Genomic DNA, 6,594 nt, shown 5'->3' with positions numbered 1-6,594 from the left:
CACACTCTTTTTTAAAAAAGAGGGGGAGTTATTCTCTGCAGAAACTGGTACAAGGCAAAGAGTGAAATAGACCCTCTCCACGTTTAGTCTCACTTTTAAATTGTGTCTCTCTTCCTCTTTTTCTCCCTACAGTTAACCTTGAATTTTTACAGTTTTATTTATAATTATGTGCGAAGTAGTTTATGCCCCCTCCTTGCACACACACAATGAGAAGACCTGGATTGACCAGCTGAAAATGCTTGGCCCTTTTTCATCTTTGTAAAAATAAAGTCTTCCACCCAGCAACTCCTTCCAATCCGAGGACACCTGTTGCTAGGCGCAATATTCCTCCATCATAATGGTGTTTCCCACCGTGACAAGCAATAAGGTCTTTAATCTGTGAATGGAGATGTGATTCCAACAGTGACACATTTCTGCAGTTTGCTTTGAAAGCTAAACAGTAGTCTCTGAAAAGTGCCTCTCCTAGCTGTTTGAGTCATGATTCACCAAACTATAACCCTACATTCAAAGAAACAGGTCAACTTTGATGCAAGCCATTGTGTATATACACATGTCATATAAATGCATTGGGCAGTTATGTATAATATATTGCAAGTGTGACGGTGAAGCCTTTGACATCGTTTAGCAGAGCTGGTGTTATGGCATGGAATGATAACAAATAGTCAAACTTCTCAGCTGACAAAACCAGTCAGAATGTTTATGAGCTGTTGGGAGGAAAAAGAAAGTTGCCAGTTTGGCTGGGTCTAAAACCTCACATATACCCTTTCCCAAAGCAGGGATGGTGTTTTTCTTTAAAGGGGCAGGATTGGTCCCAGGAGTGCTATGGCTTAAAGAAAAATGCAGAATAGCAACAAGTGCCAAGAAACAGAAGGGTGGGGGTGCTGAGTTTCACATCTGGCTTGGAAGCAACCTGCCAGTTCTTTGGCTCTTTGTTCTCAATGCATTGGAGTCCTTGAGGAAGATGCTAGACTTACTGAGAAGCATTATAAAAAGGTAAAGGTCTCCTGTGCAAGCCCATGGTCATTCCTGACCCATGGGGTGACGTCACATCCCGACGTTTCCAAGGCAGACTTTGCTTGGTGGTTTGCCAGTGCCTTCCCCAGTCATCTTCCCTTTACCCCCAGCAAGCCAGGTCCTCATTTTACCGACCTCGGAAGGATGGAAGGCTGAGTCAACCTTCAGCCGGCTACCTGAAACCGACTTCCGTCGGGATCGAACTCATGTCGTGAGCAGAGATTTTGACTGCAGTACTGCAGCTTAACACTCTGTGCCACGGGGCTCCTAGAGAAGCATTATACAATACATAAAATCTTGCCATAGAATAACCATTACTGGTTATAATTACATCTCACAGGTCAGTCACCCCCCACTACCAAAATCCCAAAATATATCAAAGCTTTTACTCTAACATGTAATATTTTGCCACCAACAATTCTTGGGGGTCGCTATAAGCGCACTCCTTTAAACAATTATGTCCTGTTGGTGCCGGGCTCATAGTGCATAGTGCTGCCCCATGTGCTGCTGTCTTGCAATTATTATAAGGGATTATTATAATAATCCCTTATTATAAGGGATTATTATTATTATTATTATGTAATTGCTTTATTTTGGCTGCGGTATGAGACCATTCATCAGAACAGCTATTTACCTTTTTTTTCTCGCTGGGGAGAATGTACACATCATTGGAAAAGTGGCCATGTTTATCAAAGGAGCCATTGAGATAAGGTCCTGGATGGTGAAATAACTCAAATTTTAATAATTGCTATGTTCTAACTCTTCTATCTTAAAGGTCTGTTGACCATATATGGAACTGCTTTGTTGACTCATTCAGGTCAGCCTGACCATCTGAATTTAGATTCTATTGGAAATTACTGCATCTGAAGTATCAAAAGTATTTCACAGGATGATCCAGTCAAAATTTTAAGCTCAATGGAACTAACAACAGGACTTTGTGTGTCTGTGGAAAATGCTACCAAGTTATAGCGACCTAGTAGGGTTTTCAAGGCAAGAGATGTTCAGAGGTGGTTGCTATCCAAGTATTAACCAGGGCCAACCCTGATTAGTTTCCAAGATCTGACGAGACTGGGCTAGCCTAGGCCATCTAGGTCAGGGCCAACAGGACTTTAAAAATGTTAAAAGTTGGGAGAAGGTTCACAAACTTTACTTCAAAACGTGGCAGCCGGTGTCCTTTTGGGGATATAGCAGGGAGACCTTATGAAACCGGTTATCTGCACTACTTTCCCATTTGTTTCTGGCTCATTCCAAAGTGCTGACTTTGTCCTCAGTGGCCTGGGCTTGTGGATGAAGTATCTTCCTCCATCCACATTGGCTGTGCTGGCCCACCAGGGTGGGGTGCTGCTGTAGCAGCGCGGTGCTATGAAGAGGCCTGCAGCAGGTGGGGCAACCGGCTGGGGTTTCGGAAGCCGAGGCGTCTACAGCTGGCAGCTGTACTAATTGGGAGTAGGTGTAGTAGACAAAGTCCAGTAACAGTCCAAGGTCAGTCAGGGTGAAAGGCAATCCGTCAGAGCAAGAGGCAGAGTCGAGGTCCGGTCCAAGGTCAGGCAGGGAGTCCAGAAGAATTCAAGGTCGAGAGAACAGTCCGGGTCGATACACCGTCAGCCAGAGTGGAGTGCCGCAGGTTCGCCATGTGTTGCTTCCACAGCTTCTGCTGACTCAGCCCTCCTAAATACTTGCAGCTGTCTGGGGGAGGCAGCTTCTGTAAAGACTCAATCACTATCTCCATTGCTGTCCCGGTTCCTTCCTTGTTGTTCCAGCCTGGCCGAACGCCGGCGTTGTTCTGCCAGGGCCCGGCCCATTTTACTTTGATGAGTCCCAGGAGACATCTGTTCCTCATGGTCTCTCGGCTCCCTTGGCAGCTTCCTCGATGTTCCCGGGTCGGCCAGCGTCTGGTTTTCCTTAGGCTGCTCTTCAGCCGGTGACTTTAAGGTTTGTCTTGGCAATACATCACCATCAGCTGTTTTCTCTGTCAGTGTGGGTGGGGAAGGAGGACTCTGCCCTTGGATCTGGTCTTCGTCCGAGTCTGAATCTGTTGTCAGGCAGCCTCTGACACTGGCCAATCCAGGACTGAGAATAATGCCCTTTTTCTGGCAGCAGGTTTTGATGGACATTTGGCCAGTTGGAACCCAGGGGAGGGCCTTCTCAGATGCCATTCCCTCCTCCCATTTGTGGAGCCTCCTCCCTCAGAAGGTGAAAGTGAACCCTTCTTTGAAGCTCTTGCTATCTGGTGCAAAGACTTTCCTTTTCTGGAGGAATTTCTTTGAGCTAGAATGACTGGTGGGGCTATAGGCTTTGTGTTTCCGGGTGTTTTTAAATGCTGGCTTTGCTGATAACATGTTCCTTTCTCTTACTTCTTATGTTATTATTGTGCTATTTTTAATCAATGTTTATAATCTGTGATTTATTTTATTGTATTGTAAACTGCTTTGTGGTGCATGTTGGTCAAAAGGCAATCCATTATTATTTAACAGAGCTTGTCAAAAAATGGCAAACCACCTGTTTAGCTTGGAAAGAAGGTGGTTAAGGGGAGACATGATAGAGGTCTATAAAATTATGCATGGAATAGAGTGGACAGGGGGAAGCTTTTCTCCCTCTCTCATAATACTAGAATGCGGAGTTTCATAACTGCAGCTGAAGGGTGGGAGATTCAAAACGGATAAAAGGAAGTATTTCTTCACACAACACATAGTTAAATTGTGGAACTCCCTGCCCCAGGATGTGGCGATGGCTGCCAACTTGGAAGGCTTTAAGAGGGTAGTGGACATGTTCTTGGGCTCTCCAGGGCTACTAGTCAAAATGAATACTAGTCTTGATGCATACCTATTCTTTACAGTATCAGAGGAGCTTGCTTATTATATTAGGTGCTGTGGAACATAGGCAGGATGCTGCTGCAGTCCTCTTGTGGGCTTCTTAGAGGCACCTGGTTGGCCACTGTGTGAACAGACTGCTGGACTTGATGGGCCTTGGTCTGATCCAGCATGGCTTTTCTTATGTTCACCTTTGAAATTATCTTGTCTTGAAAACCCTAGGGGTGGGGGTCACCATAAATCGAGTTGACAGCACCTTCCACCACCAATTGAATTCCTAACTCTGTGGTGGACAGTTCCTTCCAAGTCTGGATGTATCCAGAAAGATCCGGCAAGGCGAACACTCATCAGTTCCTGCCAGTAACTTCATTTCTTCCTGGTAAGTCAAAGCATCTGCATTCCTTTGCGCTTAACCTTGTATCTTCCTCCCCTTCCCGTTCAGAAGTAGCTCCATCAGATCTCTCGCTCAGTAGCAACAGTGCTCTGCTGGCTGTGCTTCACCCGCCAGCGTCGGCCAACCTTCAGTATCGCAAACTTTTGTGCGCTTGACCTACTGGAGGTCTCCTGACACCCTTTGCAAACCACCCTTGTGTCCTCACCTTTGCCAGCAACTCGTATTTGATGTATTTGGGAGATTTCTATCTTGCTTTTCAGTAAACAAGTTCCCAAACCCCCTCCCATCCTCCAGTGTGGTGTAGTGGTTAAGAGAGGTGGTCTCTAATCTGGAGACCGGGTTTGATTCCCCACTCTTCCACATGAGCGGCCGGCATTTAATCTGGTGAACTGGCTTGGTTTCCCCACTCCTACACATGAAGCCTGTTGGGTGACCTTGGGCTAGTCACAGTTCTCTTAGAGCTTTGGCAGCCTCATCTACTTCACATGGTGTCTGTTGTGGAGAGAGGAAGGGAAGGAGATTGTAAGCAGGTTTGATTCTTCCTTAAAGTCGGCATATAAAAACGAACTCTTCTTATTCTGTCTTCCCGCACCCCTGTCCAGGTTCAGCGGTTGCAGTCCAAGCCGCAGGGACCCCTCAAATTCCGTGTCAGCTCTCCCAAACATGGAGTCACGCCTGCAGCGTGACCAAGGAAAAGAATCCAAGATGCCGTCGTGCAAAGGAGATCAAGCTCCGTTTCTCAAAAGTTGGGGGTCAGCTGGAGACATGCGGGGGGGGGGGGAGGTTTCATTTCTACCCAAATGGGGTCTCCCGTGATCTTTTGTGATGTTTCGGTTTCCAAACTGGGTTCGAGCAGTGTGTTCATGAACACCCTTCAGGGATGGCACCATTTGCCCTCCAACCTTCGCACCGAGGGGGAGAGACAGAAATCCGGGGCGGGGGGGGGAGGCAACGGAGCCCTGCAGGAGGATGAATGGGCGCACAGAGGGGTCAACGGGGCCAGGAGGCAGCCAGTTTGACTCGGCTGCTATTCGCCGCCTCAAAGCCCGGCACTTCGGTCCCCCCCACCAGGCGAACCGAAAGGAGCGCCGCCAGTGATAAGCCTGTATTATTGTATCAATTCCCAATGACAATAACACAGTAGGAGGTTGATAGTTCAAAGTAGTTTGTTTATTAGCCCAATATACACACCCACCGGGTGAAAACTGCCCCAAATGCGCAGGACAATTCACACAAACATCAAAGGAGTGCAAGCACGGATATAATCTTTGGTAATGGGAGGTACAAAAGACGAAATACATGGCGTCAATACATAGAACCAATAATAGATATTTAAGCATTTGAATACCCTATTAGAGATTCGGAGGCGTTACATAGAAATGGTGATCTCATTCTCACTAATGAGCAGTGAAGACCCTCATGGTGAGGTGCTTCTCTATTTGATCCTAAATTACTGCAGTTCTTATCTTGAACCCTGGCAGCTGCCAAGGCTAACTAAGAGGGTTCCTAGCTGGTTCTTATCTCTGGAAAACCAGCTTATGTAAGCATACTAAGGCCATCTATGGATTCTTTAATTAGCTTCTAACTAAGGAGCAACAGTGGGCCTCTTATACTTGAGGCCTGTAACATATGCAAGTGCTTGGTGTAACTATACAAGACACCTCTAATATGCTGAGTGTGGCATGTTCATGAGTGCAGATATACTTTATTGAGTACAAAGAATATATTTCAATGGTTCTTGTGCGTTATCCGGGCTGTGTAACCGTGGTCTTGGTATTTTCTTTCCTGACGTTTCGCCAGCAGCTGTGGCAGGCATCTTCAGAGGAGTAACACTGAAGGACAGTGTCTCTCAGTGTCAAGTGTGTAGAAAGAGTAATATATAGTCAGAAAGGGGTTGGGTTGAGCTGAATCAGAGTTTAAGAGAAGAGAGTTTAAGAATAAATAAGGCTCGGCTTCCTGTCCTGAAAACCTCCAGACTAACAAAGACTACAGTCCACAATAGCCATGCGGATTAGCTTTGGATTTCACACATCAACAGATCACTTCAGGATATAATGGTTCCATATTAACATACCACACCCTCATTAGCACATTATCTTGATACTTACAGGACAATGGTTAGCACATTACCTTTGATAATTTTTGCAGGACAATGATTCAGCTCAAACCCAACCCCTTTCTGACTGTATATTACTCTTCCTACACACTTGACACTGAGAGACGCTGTCCTCCAGTGTGACTCCTCCGAAGATGCCTGCCACAGCTGCGGGTGAAACGTCAGGAAAGAAAACACCAAGACCACGGTCACACCGCCCGGATAACCCACAAGAACCAATGAACTCTGACCGTGAAAGCCTTCGACAATATATTTCAAAT

Source organism: Euleptes europaea, chromosome 13, assembly GCF_029931775.1.
Source record: "Euleptes europaea isolate rEulEur1 chromosome 13, rEulEur1.hap1, whole genome shotgun sequence".
Lineage (NCBI taxonomy): Eukaryota > Metazoa > Chordata > Lepidosauria > Squamata > Sphaerodactylidae > Euleptes > Euleptes europaea.
Note: the sequence above shows the minus strand (reverse complement) of the source record.